The following is a 25675-nucleotide window of genomic DNA, read 5'->3' as shown; positions in this document are numbered from 1 at the left end:
CCCTGGGAAAGCTAAGAAAGATTACATGAGGAGGTAACCTCCCAAGGAAGCAAGAGTTGGAAATAAGCCAGGAAAGTTCAAAGAGAAATTGCAACCCTGACCTCGTCATACTCCAGCAAGAATAACTTGAGCTGCAGAGATCCAAATGAAGCGGTTATAGTGGCATTAAAATGCTAACTTCCAGATTTTTCCAACGATATATAAAGTTTATAATGGACATTTAGTTTGGTCCTTGGACAATCCTCTTCTTTTGGCATCTGAAAACAACCACACGTCCAACGTGGGGTTTCCTGCATGCAACGTATGGAACTAGACCCCTCTAACCTCTTTATACTCTAACGAGCACAACTTGAGCTAGAGAGCTCTAAATGATGCGGTTTTAGGGGCATTAGAAAGCTGACATCTAGTGTAAGAACAAAAAATTTATTAGCTGTTTAATCAGAATAAAATAATAATTTAATTGTCTTGAATAATTTAGAAAATTTAGAAATATTAATTTGAAAATTCAAAGGTGAGATTTGGATTCAGCGGATTTTTCCGAGTGAAAAAAAGTAATTTTCTGCAAAAAAGCGTAAAAATGCGTACCGGTAATTTAGCTAGTAGTACCAACTTAAGTCTGTCTAGTACTATGTATGAGAAAATAAAAACTGCTGAAATACTTAGAGAAATTTTTAGAATAAAAAACCAGACAATTATTTTAAAGATTTTGACCCGAGGTTGGGCCAAACAAACTAGAAATCCAACTAGGCCCAAGTTGAGCCCGTGGCCCATACACTAATACCCCACCCTTAACCCATTCAGCCTCGTGATTGACTTTTGGGGGAGGGAATCACGTTGAAGGATAAGAGAAGGGTGAAGAAACATAAACCCCAAAATAACTATTCATCATCTTCTTCTTCTTTTGATCATATTTTGTGATCCGGTGATCCAATTGGCGAGCCGTTTACAGCCACGTGATCCTCTCATCATGCTCTCTAATTCTATTTGAACAAAGTGGTAAGAAACTCACATTCCATGCTCCAGTTCTCTGTTCTATGTCAAATTCAAAATTTGGCTGAGATGTTGAGATTCTTCGTGCTTTCAATGTTTAGGTGTTATCTAGCTTGGATGATTAGTGAGTTTCACCCCAAGTTTCAGTGCATAATGTAAGGAATCACTAAAACCTTATGGTTTGTTAAAATTATTGAACCCTAGTGTTGATTCTTGGTTAATTGTATGAACTGGCTTGAATTCTTGTTGATTGGAGTTGATTTGGTGGATTGAAGTATTTGGATTAAGTTTGGTGGCTGAGTTTTGGTGTTTCAAGCTTGGAAGAAAATTGGCCAAGGTATGGTTTCAGTTTTTGATAGATAATATATAATGTTGTGTGAAGCTTAGGCTAGTGGCTTTTAAGATAGGATGAATTGCATGAATTGGTTGATTGAAATGAATATTTGATATAATTTGTGGAAGGAGTTTGTATGTAAGGGATATTGATGGTGAGGTTATGAAATGAATGGTATTTGTTGATATTTATGTTGATGATTATTAATGTTAATGATAATTGAGGATAATTGTGAAAGTGGTAAAATTGTGAATGGAGAATTTAAATAAATTGAATAATTAGGTGTAGAATGATTGAAGAAGAATTGATGAGTGATTGGTAATGTATATGAGTATTGGTATTGAATTGGGTGTGTTGGCATTAAATTGAGTTGTTTTGGTATTGATTTGCATATGGTTGAATTGGCTTTGGTTTGTGAGTTTTAAAAACTAGAGGAGTTGGAATAATTTGGTAAAAATAAAATTTTAACCAACTTTAGAGGGTCATAACTTGGCCCTTAGAGTTTGGAATTGAATGAACTTTATTTCAAATTGTGAGAGCTTTAAAATGGTATAAAGATGAGAGAAAATAGAGTTTTATAGAGAAAGTTATGAACATCGGAAGTTATGTATAAAAAACTAAACTCTGTAATGTTGTCGAAAATCAGATATTCTGGTTTGTGAGCCCACACACTCTATCGTGCGCACGCACAGAGCAGAGCATGTGTTGAGACTCGTGCTTATGCACGAGGGGGTGTGCATATGCAGACCTTGAAAATTTTACAAGTTGTGCGTACGCATACTATGATGTGTACGCACACGCTGGGAAAGTCGTTTGGTGCGTGCGTACGCATAGTATGATGTGTACACAAGATGCCCTGCTTTTGTACTAAAACCCTGTTTTTAACTGTTTGACCTTTCTGGTAAGCTTGTAAACCTCCCTAACCCCTGTTTAAGGCCACCTAGCTAGCGTTTAGGCTTTGGAACAATAGAGAGAATATTGGGTGAATCTAGAGACAGTGGCTTAGGTTTAGGAAGTTCTGTGGATGGGATAACTAGAGCGGATTGGCAGAGTGTTATATTGATGGCAATTGAGAAATGGATATGAATGACGAACTATGAAAGGTTGAGATTGGTGAATATGATGAAGATAAATAGTGATCACTGAGATGGAGTAACACATTATTGATATATTATGATTGGTAAGTCGCTATGCGCCTAGCAAGGATTGAGGTAGGATCCCTCTTGTCGAGGTTGCGGCGCCAGCGTAGGGGCTGTGGCAGTCTCCCGCCTACGTTGAGATGTGAGGACTGAGACAGTCTCCCGCTCACATAACCTTTCCTGCCATAAGAGTGAAATCGGGTACTGTAACCCAAAAGAGTGAGTCAGGCACTATATCCCAGTAGTGTGCATAAGAGTGAGTCGGGCACTATATCCCAGAGAGCGCATAAAGTGAGTCGAGCACTATATCCCAGGGGTGCACAAAGTGAGCCGGGAACTATATCCCAAGGACGTGGCAGAAAGGCAACATATGAAAGGATATGTCGGATTGGCAGTTGAACCGACAAGTGATATCACAGCCAATAGGACAGGCATTCATCATATGCACTTTCTATGTATTTGCTTGCATTGATTAATTACATTATGCCGAAATGAATAACATGCCTGATTGCTAATTGAATTACTTGTTGTATATGAACTCTTCTTGTGTTTTACTTGTCTGCATTACTTGTGTTTTGCTGGGATTGAGGAGGTTCGGCAGGCGGTTGCGATGAGATCACGTAGAGGCTAGGTTGGTGAAGGCTGTGGGACAGCGTGGTTCTATTTAGTTAGAAAATCCTTAAGTTTAGATAACCCTTTTTAGTTTTAAAGTATGCTTATAAGTTTTGAATCTTTATGCTTGTGAGGAGTTCTAAGATTGCCTTTGGCTTCTTGGAACCTTATATCTTATCTATTGGACACTGTTACCATGCTGAGAACCCCCAGTTCTCATACCATATATGTTGTTATTTTTCAGATGCAGGTCGCCACCTACCTCTGTGAGTTGGCAAACATGGTGATAGAGCGGAGGATGGCTCAGCTTTACTTTCACTTTATTTTGTTGTAGTCTCTCACTTTTGTATACTTTGTGCCTTAGAGGCTTTATTTCTAAAATTTTTGAGAGATAGGATGTTAGCTATTTTATTATTAAAACTCTGATGTATCTTTTGTTTAAACAAGTCGGTCTTTTGGATTTTGTATATATAACTTGTTTACTTATTTACGACCTTGTATATCCTGGAGCTTTTGCAAGGTTTTATATATTACGTTTTGTTCTTACTCGTGCCTACTCGCATTAGTTATTGTGTGTGAACGCTTTGCGCTTTGTATCTTTATATTATATATTTTTGGTCTTCTTTTCCTTCATCGGGCTTCTAGTTTTAATATTTCTTGAATATATATTATTGTATGGAGCTTTAGAACTGTCGTGATGCTTTATTGTTTTTTGCTTCATGGCTAGAGATAAGGTTTAAGGTGATAAGGTGTTACATCCAGAGCTTTCCAACAATATGTAATAGTCTATAGTGGACATGCGTCTAAGGTAGCCAAGCTCAAGCCACAAAAAGCACTTCAGGGATGCCATGAATTTAGTCGTGCAACATGAGCCATGTGTACACATCCCCCATACGTACGCACAAATTTGGAATTTGCCCAATCATGCGTACGTATCTACTATGCATACCTACGACCAGCGCCACAAGAAAAATCATGCGTATGGCATGCGTACACACAATGACAATTGCACCAACCGTGGGACGTAGGAATTCGGCCGTGGGATTCCTAAAAGCAATAAAAGAGTTATTTGAGGCCAAAATGCATGGCCGTGGGACGTGGGAATGTATGCATAGGACGTCAAGCTTGAAACAGAGGCCACACTCCCCAAATTTAGGCCATACGTTGCATGGCTACCCGAGGCATGTTGCACACACAAATGGGCCACCCTCCAGGATCTTCAAGTCTTCATTAATCCTTCATTAATCCTTCAATTCTTTAAGTGTTTGTTGGCCCAAGATTGAAGTTTCAAGCCTATGATTTCAACTAAGCAAGGCACCAAGTTTGAATTTAAATTATAAGAAAGATCATTAGCTAATTAAGAGTCACTAAGACTTAATTAATTAGATTGGATTTGATTCAGTTTCTTTTTGAATTAGTTTAAATTCTGAAGTAGTTTATAGGGTTAGTATAAATATGAGAGGATCCACACATGTCTATCGCTCTCTTCTCTCCCCCTTCCTCTTTTCTTCTTTTCTTCGGCAATTTTACAATTAGCTTTTAGGTTTTCTCTTGAAGCATGAGCAACTAATCTCTATAGTTAAGGTTAGGAGCTCTGTTGATTCCGATGGACTAATATTCTAGCTTTTCTACCGTTGATTAATGTATTGATATTTTCTTAAGAAAAAGTGTTTGCCCTTGATCCAAAGGATTTGCATGTGTTGGAAAATAATTCTTTTCTAACTTGATTTCTTTTAATTTCTTGAAAAAGTTAATTGATTGAATTAAGCTTGAAAACTTCTTCTCACAATTCTTAAGTTTGAAAACTAGACTTGATATGTGACATCAAATCAACTAGGAATAATTCTTATGCATTGTGTGGCTTTTAAATCAGTGAACGTGCCTCTACTCTTTTCTTAAGTGATTGACTTAGGAATTAGCGATTAATTAGGTTAAAGTGAAATTAAATTACTGAGGGATTGGAGTTTGAGTACCAATAATTTGCCATAGATACATCTTTGTATGATCAAGGTGAAAAGTAAAAAGCATTTTTCCGGAAGTCTTAACATCTCTTAAACCTTAACTCTCTTAATCATATTACTTTCTAAACCGATTTTAGTTTATTCTTGATTAATTCTTGGTTTTCATGTTATTTGATATTGAAACCCTAAGTTTGTGCTTGTCTGACTAGAATCATCAAATGACTATTGCCTGCTTAATCTGTTAATCTCAATAGGAATGATAACCCACTCCCGTGGTACTACTTGGTATGACTCAGTGCATTTGCCGATCGTTTATGGTATATTTTCCTGTAAACCTCATTTTCTATGATTGTGTATGTGTTGTGCTTGATTTTCTATGTTCTTTAGTTGTTATGCTTTGTTGTGTTTATTGATTATTGTTGTTGACTGGGTATAGTATTAAAACGGACTTAACTAACTACCCTGACCCTACTAAGGACTTTCCAATTCTTAACCCTTTTCCTTCCCCTTCAGATGGAGAGAGGGATCCTATACTTTGAGTTAGACTACCCTTGTATCTACAAGAACTCGGTGCATCATAGTTTCTACATAGTAGCTGCCGAGCCTTGAGTACGACTATATGTGTTACAAGACCATCCCTTCCATCATCTGATCGACACTACTTTCTTTGACACTAATGCCCCTTATGAGTTTTCTTTATCTTGGCTTCATCCGGATGCTCCACATCATCTGTTTCCTGATGGACCTAGACATCCTCATCTTGTACAACCCGAGGACCAGGATGTTCCCCACTAGACCCAATTTAGCAGCCTATACCTGAGCCCGCACCTGAGCCTGTACCTGAGAGGGATATTCCTCTAGAGCCAATTTTACCACCCTTGTCTGGCATACAGACCAGAGAAAAATCTGGACTTTCTGTGCCAACTTTGGACACGACATCTGCAGACAGACCTGTGTTCGCTAATGAGCCTATGCATATGGATCTTAGTAGTGATAGCAGCATCAGAGAGGTTCTAGAGGTTATAAAGATTTCTAACAATGAGGAAAATCTTGAGGAGTACCCTGATGTCATAGAGATTTCATCTTCAGATAGTGATGACTGATGGTTCGAGCTTAACAGCATGTTTTGGGAACATTTCGGCTTACCATAGATTTTATGTTGTAGTCTCTTACTTTTGGTTTAGATCTACTAAAAGATTAGGAGTTGCATAGCTTTGCTAGGCTAGTTCGGGTGCCAGATTAAAGGCTTCCTCTATGGACTAGGACCTATATATATATATATAAGCTATGTTAAGATGGTACTCTGACTAGTTTGTTTTGGTTTAAGCTGTCTTTATGTATATTGCATAAAAGATATGTATATATTATATATTATTATAGTTTCTCTATGTGTTGCTTTATTTCTTTTCGTGTTTGTTTGTGTTTGGTTAAGTTTTTGCAATCATTTGACTCGTTTAAATATATATATATTGTGTGCTAATTCAACTATAGGCTTAATAATAATTATTAATTAAGTTTTAAGAAAGCAAGTTAGTAGCACTTAGTTTAGGGTATGATCATGACGTGTGAAACTCGGGTCGTTACAAATGTCAACACAATGAATGCATGCTCAAAACCCGCACAACACAATCAACCTTTGTAACACATTAATGGATGCTCATAACTTACCAAGGGTGTAACTCTCCTAACACAGTCTCCGTCCCAAAATTCATCCAACAATCAATGATAAACCAATTTCACATTTTTAACAACCATCCAATATCATATATTCACACTAAGCCATTATCACCAACCACATCAATTCATCTATATCTTAAAGTCAACTAGCCTAGGATTTCATGTTAAAATCCAGTTAAACCATAATTAAATAAGTAATAATTAAATATGAACAAAAAAGGTTGAAATATTTAGCAGTCATAATTTGAAAATTTAATGATGATATTTGGATTCGGAGAATTTTTCTGAGTAGGAACACAGTTTTCTACGTAAAAACGCATGCTGGTGTTATAACTGGCAGTGTCAGCTTAAATCTGTGTAGTACTGCGATTGAGAAAATTTTTTATGAGTGGAGAGGGTTAAGAAATTAGAATTCATAATTTAAGGGAGTGAAAATAATTTGAATACAAATTAAAACACAAATCTAAAGGGTTTTGGCCCAAAGTTGGGCCAAGGCGCTAAACCAACTGAACCGGGCCCAATTGGGCCTAAGGCCCACTCACTTACATCCTTACTTAACCTCCCCTTCAGTACACACACTCCCCTTTCATTTCAAACATAAACCATGCCCCAAGAGAGGAAAAGGGAAAAAGAGATTCCATTATTACTATTCACCTCCTACTTCAAACCACCATAGCTTTCTCTCCGGAGCTCTGATTGTCGTACTGTTTGTAGCCACGCAAAGCCCATCTTATCCCATTTTTGCTGTACATGACAAATTCGAGTTTGAGTTTTGGGTATTGAGAAATCTTGTGATTTTGATGGTTTAGGAGTGCTCTAGTATGAGCTATAGCTAGGTTTCACCAAATTTAGTGGATAAAGGTAAGATCTACTTTCTCCATGTGTTTATAAAGTTTTTATGAAGCCCTAGTTATTGAATATTGTGAATATTATGTGAAATTAGTGTAGATTGAGTACTAGAGGCTTTGAATTGATCATTGGTAGTGCTTGAGCTTCGTGGAGGTGAAAGTTGGAGCCAAACCTTAGTGAAATCAAAAATTGAGGGTTGATCTTGGCTCCTTAGCTGTATGCTTTAAGTTTCATTTAAATACCATGTAATGTGGCATGAAATCCTAGGCTAGATGCCCCTAAGAATAGGTTCGAATTATGTATTGGATAGAATGAATATGTGTAATTGTTGTATTACTAAAATTGAATTTGGTTGGTGATTGTGTATTTATAAATTATGAGTTGAATTGATCAATGTTGGGCCGGAGACCGTGAATTTTAGGCCGGAGGCTGTGAAAGGTAAGTCCGGTAAGTTATTAAAATTTTATGCTTGAAGTTGAGATGTGAAGTTGATAATTCAGAGTTGTAATGTGTGAATTGAGTAGGTTTGAACTTGGTTGACTGTAAATGATTGAATTGGATGGTTTATGAGTCATTTAATTGTGTAGAAATTGAGGTGGCTTATGAACCTTTAGAAAAAAAATGCTAAATTTTGCTTTTAGGCAAAAACTAATCTTTGATCAACTTTGGCATATTGTAACTCGGTCCTCGGAGTTGGAAATTTAACGAAAGTAGATTTTTATGAAAATATATGTGACAATATTTCCAATGGTTGAAGAATGGTTGAAAAATGAATGTTGTACAAAAAGTTATAAAAGTTTGAAAATTGGGTTGAAAAACTGAATTCTACAACATATCAACTTTTTGAAAACCTGGTATGCATGCGTACGCGAAAACACTCATGCGTACCTGAGCATTTGGCTCGGCTAAGTGCTCTCGCGTACGCAAACGTGACTCGCGTATACGAACATGTCTTTTGACACTCATGAGTATACGGTACAAGTCATGCATACGCGAGTATTCATTTTGCCCAACATCCCCGTGTACTCGAAGGTGGTCCGCATATGCGAGATTTGCGTGTTCATGTGCATGCGTACGAGACCACCCCTATTTTATTGAAAATTTAATTTTTAAGTTCTTAACCATTCTTCGAGCCTTCTAAACCTCTGTAAACCCTATTATGAGTCTAGATCCGGTTTATTAGAGGGTAGAAGAGTTAGGAATGAGGACCCAGTGAGTTGGGACAATGAATTGAAGAAAGATAGAATAAATGTAATGAGAGATGTGATTAGTGACAATTGATTTTGAATGAGGTCTGATGATGATTATGAGATTGAGAGAGAAGATAATGATTAAGTATGATCGAGGTATGATGGGGGTGATAGGAAATGAGTTATGGTGATGACTAATGATGATTATGAATAAGAATAGAGTGAAATGGAGTTGAGAAGGAAGTAAATAATGAAATTAACTTTGAATTGAGATGGAAATGCAGCGGAGTGCTTCCACTTGCCGGAGTAGAGTGATTCCACTTGCCGCAGTAGAGTGATTCTACTTGCTTCTGGATTTGACTACAATGCTGTGGAGTGATTCCACTTGCCGCAATGGAGTGATTCCACTTGCCAAATATACCTGTCTAGGTAGATCCAGTGGAGTGATTCCACTTGCTCCGGACATGTTGGGTTTGGCTGTATAACCGACAGATGAGACTCATCGGCTATAGGACAGGCATACATCATTTACATTTGCTTGACTTATTTGGGTTTGCTACTTGTCATGGCTTGCTTAATTTGTATATCTTATACGACTATATGCTAATTGCTTTACTTGAATTTACTTGTGTATCATTTGTTTGCATTGCTTGTGTTTGAACACATGAGAGATCCCTTATACTGGCGGTAGTGACGCTGAGGGTTGTTTTTGATGAGACAAAATAAGTAATGATTGGGTAGTAAAAATGAATACTGATTGAGATGATTTTGAGCTTGATCGCAGATTTTACAATTCACAAAACGCTGGCAAGTGCCCCGGTCGAATCAAGTAATAACCTCAGTTGAGTGAGGGTCGATCCCACAAGGATTAACAGATTAAGCAAGCAACATCAATCGATTAATCTAGTCAGACTAGCAAATTAAGGTTTTGAACGAGTTTAAGCATGAATAGAAAGTAAACAAAACAATCAGAGAAGCAAACAGTGAGTATGAAGTAATGTATAATTGAGATAGCTAAGGTTTCAGAGATGTTAGTCGTCTGAATTAACATTTTTCACTTTCTATTCTAATCATGCAATGATTCTTTCATGGCAAATCATTAGTAATTATACCCCAAGCCCTAGATGATTCAATTTCTCTTTAACCTAATTAAACGTTAATCCCTTAGTCACTTAATCAAGAAAAGAGTTGAAGAACGTTCACTGATTTATAAAACCACACAATTTATAAGAGTTTAACCTAGTTTATTTTATGTCACCTATCAATACAGTTTCAAAACTTACAAATTATGAGAATCAGTTTTCAAGTTTAATTCAAATGATCACTTTCCCAAGAGATTAAGAAAATTCAAGTTACAGAAGAATTATTTCCCAACATATTCAAACCTTTTGAGATGAAGAACAAAAACTATTTCTTAAAGAGGAATCAATTGCATCAATTAGAAATAGAAAAGTTATTACATTAATCCATAAAACTAACAGATTTCCTAACCTTGACCAAGGAGAATTAGAAACTCATGTTTGTTCTTGAAATCCTTAACAAAATAAAACTGCAAAATGTCGAAGAAGAAGAGAAGAGGGAAGAGACTTCTTCCCTTATATACTAACCCTAAAAGATAGAAAATCAAAATTCAATCTTCTGAATCAAATTCAAAATGAAAAAAATAATCAAATCTTTTCCTAGTTATTTTTCACCAAGAAGATCTCTTCCTTGATTGCTTGTGATCCTTAATAACTACATCATAAATGAGCTGGTAATTGATCTTTCAAAGGGTTGAGAAATTGAAGGACAGAAGGTCTTGGTTTGAGATACTGGAAGAAGCAGTAAGGCCTACGTAGTATATGACCTGTTCCACGTTATACGTGGTATGAAAACTTGGTCTTGGAGTGTCTTCTATGGGCTCACGTACAACATGAAGTAGGCTACATTGTACATGAGCCAATTTTCCTTCAGTTTGGCTTGTTGCTTGCCTTAGTATTGTACGTGGGAAATTCCACGTTATACATGAAAATCAACTTGTGCATATGCATACATGTGTCCATACGCACACTCACGAAAATTTATAATGTTGAGCGTATGCACAGGTGTGTGCGTACGCACATATGCTGCGTACTACGTGAAATTGCCCACGTATTACATGAAATGGAGAATGATAGCTGTTTGTGTGTACGTACATATCATTTTTTTGCCTTCACATAGTACACCAAATTATTCACGTTATACACCACTCACTTTCACTTTCCAGTGAGCTTTCTGTCCTTAATAGAAAGTATTCTGGTTCTAGGGTCTTTCTGTTTCCAGTGACTTTCTGTGCCTCTTTCTATTCTGTTTCCTCCGGTTTTTCTTCTAAAGCTTTCTGTATTCAATCAAATTCAAATAATCAAAATAATATTCATTCTAACCTCAAATTCATTGATTATTTAACAGAAATTCTTAATAAATCGATTGAAATCAAGAGGGAAAAACACTAAATATGCGCACACATCACAACACCAAACTTAAGATCTTGCTTGTCCTCAAAGAAGCAAAGAATCATGGCTTAATCAAAACTTCTTAACCTTATGATACAAGGACAAAAGATTTCAATCTAAATGAGTTTTGTTAAACGTTTCACTTATGCACAATTTAACACAATTGATTATGATCTTTTAAATCTTCTATCCAGATTAGATTATGGAATCCTCTATTGATTTATCACCTTAAAGTAGCTCAGTTACTTTCTTTTCACCATTTAAGTTCAGTAGGTGCTTTGCACCCTGAGCCTACCCGTGACTCTAAATGTTTTGTCTCAAGCTTTTGCTTGCCACAGAAACACCACAAGTACATAGTTGGGGAGCTCTTTGAGCTTATTTATCTTTTCTTTCTTCCCCAACATTGGTGCTCAAAGCCTTTGGATTTTTCATTTTTGGGGAGATGCTTTGCATCTTGAGTTTAACCGTGACTTCTAAATGCTTTGTCTTCAAGCTTTTGGCTTGACACATAAGCACTACAAGCACTTAACTAGGATGCTCTTTGAGCTTATTTTTCTTTCAATTCCCTTAGTCAGTGGTACTCAGCACCTTTGGTTTCTCTTATAACCCCTTTTTCTTACTTATTGTTTCTTATATTGTTGCTTCTTCAAGGTTTTGTCAAGTATAAGGATCCCGTAATAGTCCTCTAGACTAAAACCTCAAGCAATGTGGCTCAGATCATTTGAACATTCTTATTGGTTTTCCAAACTCACTTTGTCATGCTCTTTTATGCCTGTTCTTTTTGTTACTTTCTCAGCACATGACTCTTTACTCACATTTAGGAGCAAGCACAATTATAATTGTGGGTTGTGATGGACATGATATGTACTTGATGATTGAAAATCTTAAATGCATTATATGAGAGAAAAAAAATTAAAACACATGCATATTATTATTAAAAAGGAAGGAAACAACCTTAGTTTTCACTGCCTTTTTCTTCATCATCATCTTCTCCATCATCTTGCATAGCCTCAAAAACTTGATCACGGATTTTACAATCCACAAAACACCAGCAAGTGCACCGGGTTGAATCACGTAATAACCTTAGGTAAGTGAGAGTCAATCCCACAAAGATTAACGGATTAAGCAAGCAAAATCAATCTATTAATCTAGTCAGACTAGCAAATTAAGGTTTTGAATGAGTTTAAGCATAAACAGAAAGTAAACAAAACAAACAGAGAAGCAAACAGTGAGTATGAAGTAATGTATAATTGAGAGAGCTAAGGTTTCAGAGATATTAGTCGTCCGAATTAACACTTTGCACTTTCTATTATAATCATGCAATGATTCTTATATCGCAAATCATTAGTAATTAAATCCCAATCCCTTGGTGATTTAATTTCTCTTTAACCTAATTAAACGCTAATCCCTTAGTCACTTAATCAAGAAAAGAGTTGAAGAACGTTCACTTATTTATAAAACCACACAATTTATAAGAGTTTAACCTAGTTTATTTTATGTCACTTATCAATCTAGTTTCAAAACTTACATATTATGAGAATCAGTTTTCAAGCTTAATTCAATTAATCACTTTTCCAAGAGATTAAGAAAATTCAAGTTAGCGAAGAATTATTTCTCAACATATTCAAACCCTTTGAGATGAAGAACGAAAACTGTTTCTTAAAGAGGAATCAATTGCATCAATTATAAATAGAAAAGTTATTACATTAATCAATAAAACTAACAGAGCTCCTAACCTTAACCGAAGAGAATTAGAAACTCATGCTTGTTCTTGAAATCCTTAACAAAATAAAACTGCAAAGTGCCGAAGAAGAGAAGTGGTCAGAACCCTCTTCCTTTATATACTAACCCTAAAAGATAAAAAAAATCAAAATTCAAACTTTTGAATCAAATACAAAAATCAAAATAGAATCAAATCTTTTTCTAATTATTTTCCACTGAGAAGATCTCTTCCTTGATTGCTTGTGATCCTTAATGACTGCATCGTGAATGAGCTGGTGATTGACCTTTCAAAGGGTTGAGAAATTAAAGGATAGAAGGTCTTAGTTTGAGATACTGGAAGAAGCAGCAAGGCCTATGTAGTACATGACATGTTCCACGTTATACGTGGTACGAAAACTTGGTCCTGGAGTGTCTTCTATGGGCTCACGTACAACGTGAAGTAGGCTACGTTGTACGTGAGCCAATTTTCCTTCAGTTTGGATTGTTTCTTGCCCTAGCGTTGCACGTGGGAAATTCCACGTTATACGTGAAAACCGAGTTGTGCATACACAAACATGTGTGCATACGCACACTCACCAAAATTTACAATGTTGTGTATACACACAGGTGAGTGCATAAGCACATATGCTGCGCACTACATGAAATTGCCCACGTACTATGTGAAATGGTGAATGATAGCTGTTTGTGCGTACGCACATATCCTTTGTTTGCCTTCACGTAGTACACCAAATTGCTCACGTTCTATGCCATTCACTTTCTCTTTCCAGTGAGCTTTCTGTCCTTCACAAAAAGCATTATGCTTCTAGGGGTTTTCTATTTTCAGTGACTTTCTGTGCCTCTTTCTATTCTGTTTCGTTTGGTTTTCCTTCTAAAGCTTCCTGTATTCAATCAAATTCAACTAATCAAAGTAATATTCATTCTAACCTCAAATTCATTGATTATTTAACAGAAATTATTAATAAATTGATTGAAATCAAGAAGAAAAACACTAAAGATGCAAACGCAATAGAGCTCCTTGGGTAGATGCAGTGTTTCATCTCACTTGCTCTGGGTGGAGATAATTATGAGTTGATGTGAAATCACTAAATTTGAACTATTTGAGGGCAGTTCTTTTTGGAGTTTATGGAAACTTTGATAAAAGTGAATTAGATTAGCATTCCCTAGAATAGTTGTCTAATCATGGATTAGTGAGAACCTAGGATGGAAATATTGATGCATGGAGCTTAAGATTGCTTAGCGAGTTTCTTATTGCCTTATATTGTATCTATTTGGTATTTTTACCATGTTGGGAACCCATGAGTCGGGGGTTCCCAGGTCGTGCCTAGTGGCTATCTTACGTATTATTATTATTATTATTATTATTATTATTATTATTATTATTATTATTATTATTATTATTATTATTATTATTATTATTGTATATATATATATATATATATATATATATATATATATATATTATGTCTTTACTCTAATCTTCCTTAAGTTTTTATTTTATCCCGCTCTTTCGAACACGTTATTATTCGATACGTGTGTGTTCACGCTCGCAATTTTCTTTTACCCTTTTTCAGACTTCTCGTTTCATAATTTCTTCTAATAATATAAGTATTAAAACTCTACCTTGAGTTGTACAACCTTATTATCATTGACTTATGACTCGAGCATAAGGATATGAATGTTAGGGTGTTATATTATGGTATCAGAGCAGTTCGTTTTGTGAGCCTGAAGGATGGATTGCTTATGCTTCAATGCATACTCTGAGTTTGTGCCTGTGCTATTTTGGATATCTAATTCATATGTTTAGTATGAAGTTCATGAGTATACTTTGGAAAATTGAGGTACTTAAGTTGAGATATTGAAACTTATCACTCTTCTACTCCAACTCGACTCCTGGCGACTTTTACCAACAGGAATTCCTCTCTATGAATTCTTTCGCTTTTAACATCATTAACTAAAATTAGGGTTCACTTTAAAGTTTCAAATTCTCATCCTATCGAACTATGCCAAATTTGTATACGTAGTGGGTGTATATAGCGCTCTTTCAGAGTTTATCGACATGGGACATGGCACGAAGTTAAAGGAATAAGGCCATGTGTTGCTTGTCTCACACCCATCCTCCGATTCATGAAGTCACAATGATCATCGATTATGTCTCCTTGATGCGAGACTTAAGGGATGAATATCCTATGAGCGTATAAGGTGGGGCAACCTCTGAATGCATCAACTGCAAACTTAAATCTCTTAAGCTCCTCTATAATAATTTAATACTCACCTATGATCCTCCGTTGGGTGTTCAAACAATTTTTCTAGTTTGGGGGAAGTTTTTCTCAGCTCAGAGTATGGACTTAACAATTCACGATGTAACACTCTAATATTGAAATCCTTATGCTCGAGTCATAAGTCAATGATAATAAGGTGGTACGACTCTCAGGTGGATTTTTAATACATAATTATAAGTATAATTAAAAGGGGTATTAATCGAGAAAGCCTGAAAAGAGTAAAAATAAAATCACGAGGTCAAAACACTCATGTATCGACAATATAACGGAGATAAAGCATGAACCGAGGTGATGTAAAGATAATTCCGTCAAGAAGAATAACATAAAAAAAATATAGATTTAGCCACTAGTTGCGACCCGCAAAGTTTAGGCCGGCTAGGATACAGAATAAAAGCAATTTGACAACAATATCTCCTAATCTCTCCCAAAGGATACATAAGGGCCTCTATAGGCAAGTTTTCAAAAGGATTAAATACATAGCATGAGTTCTTTAAAAACAAAAGTGGAGAGAATCTAAGCAAAATGTAAATAAGAGATCTTAAAGGTCTTCGCTATCTTTCAAACAAACCACAGCTCACTACCGAGCATCTGGACCTGCATTTGAAAAATAAGAGATATATACGGTAACCCCTGACCCATGGGTTCCCAGTACGGTAAAAGTGCCAAATAAATACAATGCACTATAATAAAAACTCACTAAGCATCCTAAACTTCCTTTATTCATTTATTCATCATTTCATCTTAGATTCTCACTAATCCATGAATTAGGCAACTATTCTAGGGAATACTAAGTCTAGTTAACTCTTCATGTTTCCAAACCTCTTAACACTCAAATAAGAATAAACTATAACCAGTACCTCAAACTCGATACTTCAATATTAATAGTCTCATTCTCTACCTGGAGTAAGTGAAATCACTTCACTGTGTCTACCCAGGGAGCTCAAATTATCTCATTTAATAGCCATTATCAGTATTCAATTATATCATCAACTCATCTCATCAAGAACAGCCATCAGCCTCAACCGACATCAGCATGAGGGACTGAAGTTAGGATTTTTGCCAGTAAAGAAGTTCATAAAAATAGTCGTGTTGTAGATGTAGTCTCTAAACCAACAGAAATTCCTTCGTACAAACGTTTTGGGTGTCACAAGTAACAAACCCCTTTTAAAATTGTTAACCGAGTATTCAAACCTCGGGTCGTCTTCTCAAGGAACTGCAAGGAAGTATGTTCTTATTATTGGCTATAAAGGTTGTAATCGGGGTTTAGAAGGTGAGAAGCAAGTGATTTGAATGACAAGTAAAGTAAATGGCAATTAAAACAAATAAATACTGTAAAGCAACTTTTGGCAAGGTAAGAGGAATTGGAAGTCCAACTTAGTTATCTCTCTCAACAATAATAAAAGTTGAATCTAAATTCCACTTAATTAACATTTACTAAAGTAAATGAAAGTCAAGGGACTAATTAGTTTGACCTTCTAGTCCTATTTATTTCCTAAGAAAAATTTGGGATTATTGAAGTTCAGTTCAATTAACAAGATAGTGATTATCAGTTATGTTGAGTTTGATAATGTTGAGTTACTGATTTCTTAACCAATACCAAAAGGGAAAAAAGTAAAATTGCTAGAATAAAAATGTCCTTAGATAGAAGGCAATGGTAACACAAATTAAAGAGAAAGCAATCAATAACTGAAATACCTCAAATAATCATTAATTCAAATAACAATCTGTAACATGGAATAATTCATAAGCCAATTGGGCAACATCTGTAGATACGAATAAAAGAATTAAAGTAAAAGTAGCATAGAAACACAAATTAAAGAAAATATTAAACCTGGATCGAGAGTTACTCTTAAAAACTAAGAGAAGTCCTAAATCCTAATCCTAATCCTAATCCTAAGAGAGAAAGGAGAGAATCTCCTTCTCTAAACTAAATCTAAATCATGGAAAGTAATAAAATTGCGAGCTCTCTTTGAATGGATGCATTCCCCCACTTTATAGCCTCTAGTCTATGTGTTCTGCACTTGGATTTAGGCCAAAAAAGGCTTCAGAATCCGCTTTGAGCGTACTCTGTAAATTCTGATACGTGGCCTCTGTCACGCGTCCGCGTGGGTCACGCAGTCGCGTCATCTGGAGTTTTCCTTGCCACGCGATCGCGTCAGTCATGCGTCCGCGTCGTATGCGTTCTACTTAAGGTGCGCGGTCGCGTCAGTCATGCGGCCGCGTCGCTGCTTCTTCGCTTCTGGCACGCGATCGCGTCGTCCATGCGATCGCGTGGATACCAGTTTCTTCAAAACTCCGTTTCGCACTTTTCCTTCCATTTTTGTACGTTTCCTTTTCCATCCTTTAAGCCATTCTGCCTTAGAAAATCTGAAACTACTCAACACACTAATCACGGCATCGAATGGAAGTAAAGGTAATTAAAATAATTGATTTTAAAGCTTAGGAAACATGTTTTTCACATACATCACATAATAAGGAAGGGAAAGTAAAACTATTCAATTAATATGAATAAGTGGGTGAAGGCTTGAATAAATCATTCAAACTAAGCACAAAATAACTCATGAAATATGGGTTTATCAACCTCCCCACACTTAAACAATAGCATGTCCTCATGCTAAATCCAAGGTAAAGAATAAGGTAAGGTTAAAGTGGTGGAATGTTATGCAATGCAACCTATTCTAAATGCATCTACCTAAATGATTCATGCAATTCCAATTTATCTACTCATATATAAAGCTTACATGTAGTCAAATTAATTCACATTCTCAAGGAGTATATATATATATATATATATATATATATATATATATATAGCCAACCCTTAAATAATAAAGCATTTTAGCAAATGAGATGGGGAATAAAAATATTGTACAAACTTGCAAAACAATTAGTAAATTAAAGTACAGATATATGTTGATGAGATATTGAACCCTCACTGGATTTTGTGTTTACCCTCTAGTCACTCAGTGTTTATTGGGTTTATTCACTCTACTTTTTCTTTTTATTCTTACTTTCTATAACTTTATTCTTCATCTAACCAATCAACAATTATAGAGTACAGTCATACCAAAAGTCATGAGGTCTTTAATTAAGGTTGTAATGGGGCCAAGGTAAAGGTAAGGATATATGTATAAGGCTAAGTGAGCTAATAAGTGAATCCTTAATTAGACTAAGATCTCACCTAACATACATATTTAATAGAACAAAACTTCTTTACCAATTTTCCCATATTATCCCACTTGTTGTTACATGCTCATGTTTCAATTTTATTTTTATTTTTATCCCATGTGCATTGCTTTTAATTTGCATTGGGGAATTCTTTTGTATCCCCTTTTTATTAAATGCTGAAAAATAACTTTTTTTTAATGCACATGGTAATTGAATCACTTTGATTTCTCATGAGCATGCTTCCCAAATTTTATTCTATTTCTTTTAACTTTTCTACCCTTTTGTTTCTATCATCCATGCTCCCAATAGGTTTCCCACATTTTAATCTATTTATAATTTTCTATCTTAAGCTAACCAAGGATTCAACTTAGGATTTTATTTTGTTTTTCTGCTTAAGGCTAGTAGTGTGGCTAAATAGAATAAAAGAGATTTTAAAGGCTCAAGGGGGCTACCAAGGGTGATGTGAAAGGTGGGTTATTTTGGGGTAAGTGAGCTAAAATCAAATGATGGCCTTAATCATTCTTTTGGTATGTATCTAGATTCTATAATTGGACATATAGATTAAAGCAAAGTAAAGAACATCAGAATAAAAAGAAGCAAAACACACAGGAATGAAATTATGGTTTGAATGCAACCATACAATTAAGCTCAAGACTCACAGGCTGTGTCTTCTCTAACTCAAGCATCATATATCATTCATATATGTTATGCAGGTTTAGTTAAAAATTCCCATTATTCTCATAAAAAAATTATTTATGGTAGCCTTTAAAGTTTTGATGTTCCTCCTTGATGAAATGTTGTCAACTTAACTATATGATGTAATGCTATATATACAAGGTTTATGGATTTAAATCTGTTATGTTCAATTTCCTAGCTTACTTCCTTTTTCAATTTAACTATGTTATCTTATGCTAAAAAGGGTAAAATATACTAATTAATCCACTAATAAGTCATAATTGCAAACTAAACTAAATAACTAAAAATATGAACTAAAAATGCAAAATGCAGAAATAGAGTAAAAATACATAAAAGTAGCAATGTATAAGTACTCAGAAAATAACAGTAAAAAGAAAAATACAGAAAAATATCCAAAATAAAAGAAAAAAGAGATGTAGTGGTTCACCAAAATAAAATGGCAGAGATGGCGACCTCCCCACACTTAAAGTGAAGCATCGTCCCTGATGCTCAATCAAGCCAGGTGTGAAGGGGTGTCATCACTGGTAGGGATGGTAGCTAGAGGCTCTGTGGTGGTGGTGGGCTGAGGGTCTGGCTGCTGTAGAGGTGGTGCTGACTGGATTGGGATCTCCGGATCTGCAGCCTCGATCTGATGCGTAACCTCCTGATGTGGGGCAGCCTGCTCTGTGTCTGCCTGCTGATGGGTCTCCTCCTGGAAGTGAGTCTCCTCCTCGTGCTCATCCTCCTCCTCCTTTGATGGCTCTGATGGTGTGTCGGGCTCGGAGGGGATGTCGCCACCCTGTCGGATCATCAGCTTCAGATGCGAATAGCGTCACTGGCTGCGACGCTCCAATCTCTCGTACCGGCGTCGGTTACGGCGCTCCATCTGATCAAGCTGTCGGAATAGGCGGTGCACGAGGCGATATATGGGCTCAGAGGTAGATGGAGGTGCAGTGGTGGCAGCAAGGGCAGCAGGGGCAGCCGTGGATGAAGAGGGTCCAGTAGACGATGGGGCTGTCTCATCAGTAGCAGGGAAGGGTGGTGGTCTGGAGCCCAAAGCTAGGAAGCTCCTGCTGTGAGGAATGATCTTCCTGCAGTCCGCCGCTGGTGGTCTCTCATCGGCATCCTCCCATGACACGTCAGCTCGACGGCCTAGCTGTGTAACCAGATATGGAAAAGGGAGGGTGCCTCGGACGTGGACCCTAGCCATATAATGCCAGATAAAGCATGGTAGATAAAGGTCTTTACCCTCCATCACACACCATAGGAGGGTGATCATAGCAGCTGGGATCTCCGTCTCATGAGTACTCGGCATGACATAGTTGCTCAAGATCTGATGCCATAACCGAGCCTCATCATTTAAGTACGCCCTCTTGATCCCTCTAGGCATGGTGGTGTCCTGACCCATTTCCCAAGGAACAGTCGGGTCGAGAGCTATCCGTGCCTTTACAGCATCCCAATCAAACTGCATCAGGCGCATGTCCTCCTCAGCCTTTGAATAACCATCAGGCTGATCGGACTTGGCTGGGAGCTGGAGAATGTCCTCTAAGGCCTCCTCAGTGACTAGAATTTGTTTTCCTCTCAGGTTTACTGCATCGAGGGTGGTGATGTAGTAGTTGCAGTAGAATTCTCGGACCCAAGATGCATTGACCTCTGTCAGTACTCTCTCCAGAAAGAACCAGCCTCTTTGCTTGATTTGCTCAGTGGTGTACTGCTGGAGTGCTTCTGGAATCCTCAGAGTTCTCTCCAGGTATAGATTCCTAGAGTTTGCAAATGCCGTATACTTCAGCTCACAGTACCGGTTTGCAAATTTTATTGGATCATTTGCAGGGAGCAGCTGGTCAGCTTTTTCCTGCTGTGTAAAGTTCTTCTCCCGCCATGAGTAATCATGCATTAGGTCAATGATGGACTGGGAGGAATCTCCTCTCTTGCGCTTGCCAGTAGCCTTGCCTTTTCCTTTCCTCTGCGAGGCAGACATCCTGAAAAATGGGAAACCAGGATATGGATAAAAATAGGAAAGCAAATAGGCAATTTAAATAAAGAAAACTCAAAGCGGCAAAGGAGAATGGGAAATAGGTAAATGAGTTAAGTAATGGTATATTAAGGATTGTATAGTAGTTTAAATGTTTGAAAGGAAGAATTTACAATCCAAAATGTATTAGAATCCAAGTTAAATAGAAAAAATTGTCATTATGCCATGCTTAGAAAGTTAGAGGAAAGTGAAAAATCAGAAAAGAGATTCTAAAAGGTTAGTATGGTTAGAATTTGAAAAAGAAGTTAGTAAATTAAAATTAGTGAGTCAGTAAAATGCGGGTTAAAGTAAGTGGCATAAAGAAAATAGTCCATGTAACAAGGATTCATAATTATGACTGGAAATAACTCATAACTGAACAAGGAAAACAGGGTGATGTTGATTCTAATAGATATAAAGAAAGCAAGAATTGGAATCAGAATATCACAGATGCAGTTTATAAACCAGGAAATCAAAAAGGATAAGAAAGTCTGCCATAGCATTCATGAAGTGGTTTGGGTAAAGCAGAGGACAACAGATTTCAGATTGTCAAACCAAAACATGAATGAAAATAATTCACAAAAAATTTGGGCAGCATTCCGGCTAAAGTTGGATTGTCCCGGAAAATAAACAGCAAACAAGGCAGTTCATATGAATTAAAAAAACTTGCTGCAGTTACTTATAATTAATAGAACCAGGAAAATTCAGAGTAACAAGCAGCAAATGCAGGAAATCACAGCATATGAACAAGGTCACAGGGACAGCAGAATTGCAGTTTTGATAAAACAGAAGCATGAACAGTGCAAGTAAACAGACCTAGATCCACTAACCACAGCCTAAGCTACCTAACAACCTAAAAAGCCACTACAGCATGCATATCTATCTATCCTAATTATGAACAAAAATAGAAAAAAGTTGTAAAATAACTGCGACGGACAGAAAGGCGGCGTTCATCGGAACCTGGTAGGCGTGAGGAGTAGAACGGGGTAAGAAAGCGGCTGGGTGGTGGCTGCGGCAGCGTCTGGCGCGGTAGAGGGGTACGGCGGCGCGGTGGCGGCTGAGGGGGCAGTGGAGACGGGGGTAATGGGGATAGGGTTTAGGGTAATTAATAGAGGAAGGGAGGGGGGGTTGCGTGTGGGTGGCGGAGGGGGCGCGGCTGGGTTGGGTGCGGCGGTGTGAGGTGGGCAGTGGCGGAAGGAAGTGGCGGAGAAGGAGGGAGAAAGAGGAAGAAGGAGAAAGAGGAAGAGAAAAGGGGTGGGGTGGTACGGCGGCGGTGTCTGGGCGGTTGACGGCATCGGCGGGGGTCGGAGATGGTGGTTGGGTGGTGGTGCGGTGGTGGCTGGGGTTTGGAGGAGGGGAGAAGAAAGGGTTGGGGTTCAGGGGGGTGGTGGCGCGAAAATAGGGTTCGCGTGATCTGGGGGGGTTTAAATTGGAATCCACGCGGCCGCAAGGGGCACACGGTCGCGTGGTGGGGGTGAAAATGGGGGTGACGCGATCGTGTAGGTCGTGCGATCGCGTGAGAGGGGTAGGGGAGGGGTGATGCGATCGCGTGGGTCGCGCGATCGCGTCGCTGGAAATTGTGCTAAACGCACGACTCCAGCACCGTTTCAGCGCAACTCTCTGTCTCCTTCTGGGGTGATGTGCAATCCATGCGACGCGATCGCGTCGCTCACGCGGTCGCGTGGGATTGGTATTGTGCAAGTGACGCGATCGCATGGGGCATGCGATCGCGTGGGCCAATTTGTGCAAAACGCACAAGGGCCGCACGATTCCAGCCTAACTTTCTGGACGTTGGATATTTACACCGATCTCCAGGTCATGCGGCCGCGTGGATGACGCGGTCGCATGGATAGTGTTTTCGCCATATGACGCAATCGCATGGGGCATGCGGTCGCGTCGTGCATCCCCTTTTTTTTTTACTGAATGCAGGATGCAATGCTTAATGTGAATGTTATGCATGATTCCAGGTTCAATAAAATAAAAATAAAATTCAAAAACAAACAAAACGAAATAAAATTAAAATTGCAAAAAGGAACGATCATACCATGGTGGGTTGTCTCCCACCTAGCACTTTTAGTTAAAGTCCTTAAGTTGGACATTGGAAGGGCTTCCTGTTATGGTGGCTTGTGTTTAAATTCATCCAGAAATCTCCACCAGTGCTTGGAATGCTAATAGCCTCCGTGGTCCCATACTGGGCATGTAAAGCTTCCGAGCAGCTTCAGACAAATTTTCAGGCTCCCGGGGTGACGAATGTCAGAATAGATTCCAGGATCCCAAGCTTTGCTATTAAATCCGCCTCCGTCTTGATCTATATGTTTCCATCCGGGCGGTTTAAAAAGTAGAATCTCACCATGGTGACCAAACGTTCTCCACGATCCATGCAATTGAGCATGATACCAATCCGTGTACTTCGAGGTGAAGCGTGGAACCTTATTGAACCTTGTGCACCAGCTCTGAGTACGAGCCGTTTCCCTCTTACTCTTAAAGCCGCAAAGAGCTCTAAGCTGGCCATCTGTTTCAAGCAAACCATATTCAAGTGAATAAGTAAAGTTATAGGTTAAGTATTGTACCCACTTGAAGCTTGTATTAGGTGGTAATGGCCTTGGGTTAGGTGTTTCTGGTGGTTCTGTAAGTTCTACTCCCTTGTGCTCTCCTGTGAATTTCTCCACTTCCTTGCAAGAGTCTTCAAATGTAGTATCACCCTGGTCAAAGTCTTCTATGTCTTCCTCATCACTCGAGTCATAGATTGGAGGTTGAGAGAAATCTACCTCTGCATCATCTTCGTATTCATCTGGGGAAGATCCTTCGATCTCAGAGAATTCACTTGCGGATGCAAGTTCATTACTAAGAGAGCTAGACTTGTGACTATCATCATCAAGGGAATTTGTGTCCTGGGTTATTCCGTCTGATTCTTCATAAACAACTTGCCCTGGAGATTGTACAATATCTTCCTTAGCATCAACTGTTGCGTCCTTGACGGAGTTCTCCTCAGTTCTGGATTCCCATGGAGGTTCAGCATCTCCTAGATCTTCAACCAACTCTTCTTCTTGAACAATGACAGCTTCTTCTACTTGTTCTAGTACGAATTCATTCTCTGTCTTGTCCACTGGAGTTTCTGGTATCTCCTTCATGCTACGCTCTTTGTTAGACTGTTCACATGGGGCTGTGGCTGATCCTTGTGTATTTGAGCACCTAAAAACCCATTGAATTATTGTTTGCTTCATTTGTCGAATGGTTGTTTGAAGTTTATTTACTGTTTCCTTTAGGTGAACCTCTGCTTCTCGGGTTGCCGGACTTGGGCATGATACAAAGGAAAGTGGTGGTGATTGGGAGTGATTGGATTGGTACTGGGGTAAGGAAGGATCATATGGTGGCGAATGGTGAAGAGAAGCTTGTGAGTGTGGTGGTTCGACGTTATGTTGAAAGGATGGTTTATATGCACGGGGTGGGGCTTGTTGGTAGTTACAAGGTTGTCCACCATATCTTTCAGCTGGGTATGCACGGTAGAATGGTCTTTGTCCAGGATATCTCGGAGGGTGTTGCTGCCTAAAGGGTTGATTAGATCCTCTTGGCTCCATCCATCCTTGATTGGTCTGACCTTGATGCATATTCCTGCTGTAACTTCTATTTCCTTCAACAAAGTTAGAACCAAACTCAAAGCGAGAGGGGTGAGAGTTCATGGTAGCAAATAGAGATAAAAAGGAAAAACAAAAATAAATAAACAAGTAAAAGAAAAATATTTACAATAACCAATAATAAGGCACACGTTAGCAGTTCCCCGGCAACGGCGCCATTTTGACGTTAGGATTTTTGCCAGTAAAGAAGTTCATAAAAATAGTCGCGTTGTAGATGTAGTCTCTAAACCAACAGAAATCCCTTCGTACAAACGTTTTGGGTGTCATAAGTAACAAACCCCTTTTAAAATTGTTAACCGAGTATTCAAACCTCGGGTCGTCTTCTCAAGGAACTGCAAGGAAGTATGTTCTTATTATTGGCTATAAAGGTTGTAATCGGGGTTTAGAAGGTGAGAAGCAAGTGATTTGAATGACAAATAAAGTAAATGGAAATTAAAACAAATAAATACTGTAAAGTAACTTTTGGCAAGGTAAAAGGAATTGGAAGTCCAACTTAGTTATCTCTCTCAACAATAATGAAAGTTGAATCTAAATTCCACTTAGTTAACCTTTACTAAAGTAAAGGAAAGTCAAGGGACTAATTAGTTTGACCTTCGAGTCCTATTTATTTCCTAAGAAAAAGTTAGGATTATTGAAGTTTAGTTCAATTAGCAAGATAGCGATTATCAGTTATGTTGAGTTTGATAATGTTGAGTTACTGATTTCTTAACCAATACCAAAAGGGGAAAAAGTAAAATTGCTAGAATAAAAATGTCCTTAGATGGAAGGCAATGGTAACACAAATTAAAGAGAAATCAATCAATAACTGAAATACCTCAAATAATCATTAATTCAAATAACAATCTGTAACATGGAATAATTCATAAGCCAATTGGGCAGCATCTGTAGATACGAATAAAAGCATTAAAGTAAAAGTAGCATAGAAACACAAATTAAAGTAAATATTAAACCTGGATCGAGAG

This window comes from Arachis hypogaea, chromosome 17 (assembly GCF_003086295.3).
Source record: "Arachis hypogaea cultivar Tifrunner chromosome 17, arahy.Tifrunner.gnm2.J5K5, whole genome shotgun sequence".
NCBI classification, from domain to species: Eukaryota; Viridiplantae; Streptophyta; class Magnoliopsida; order Fabales; family Fabaceae; genus Arachis; species Arachis hypogaea.
Note: the sequence above shows the minus strand (reverse complement) of the source record.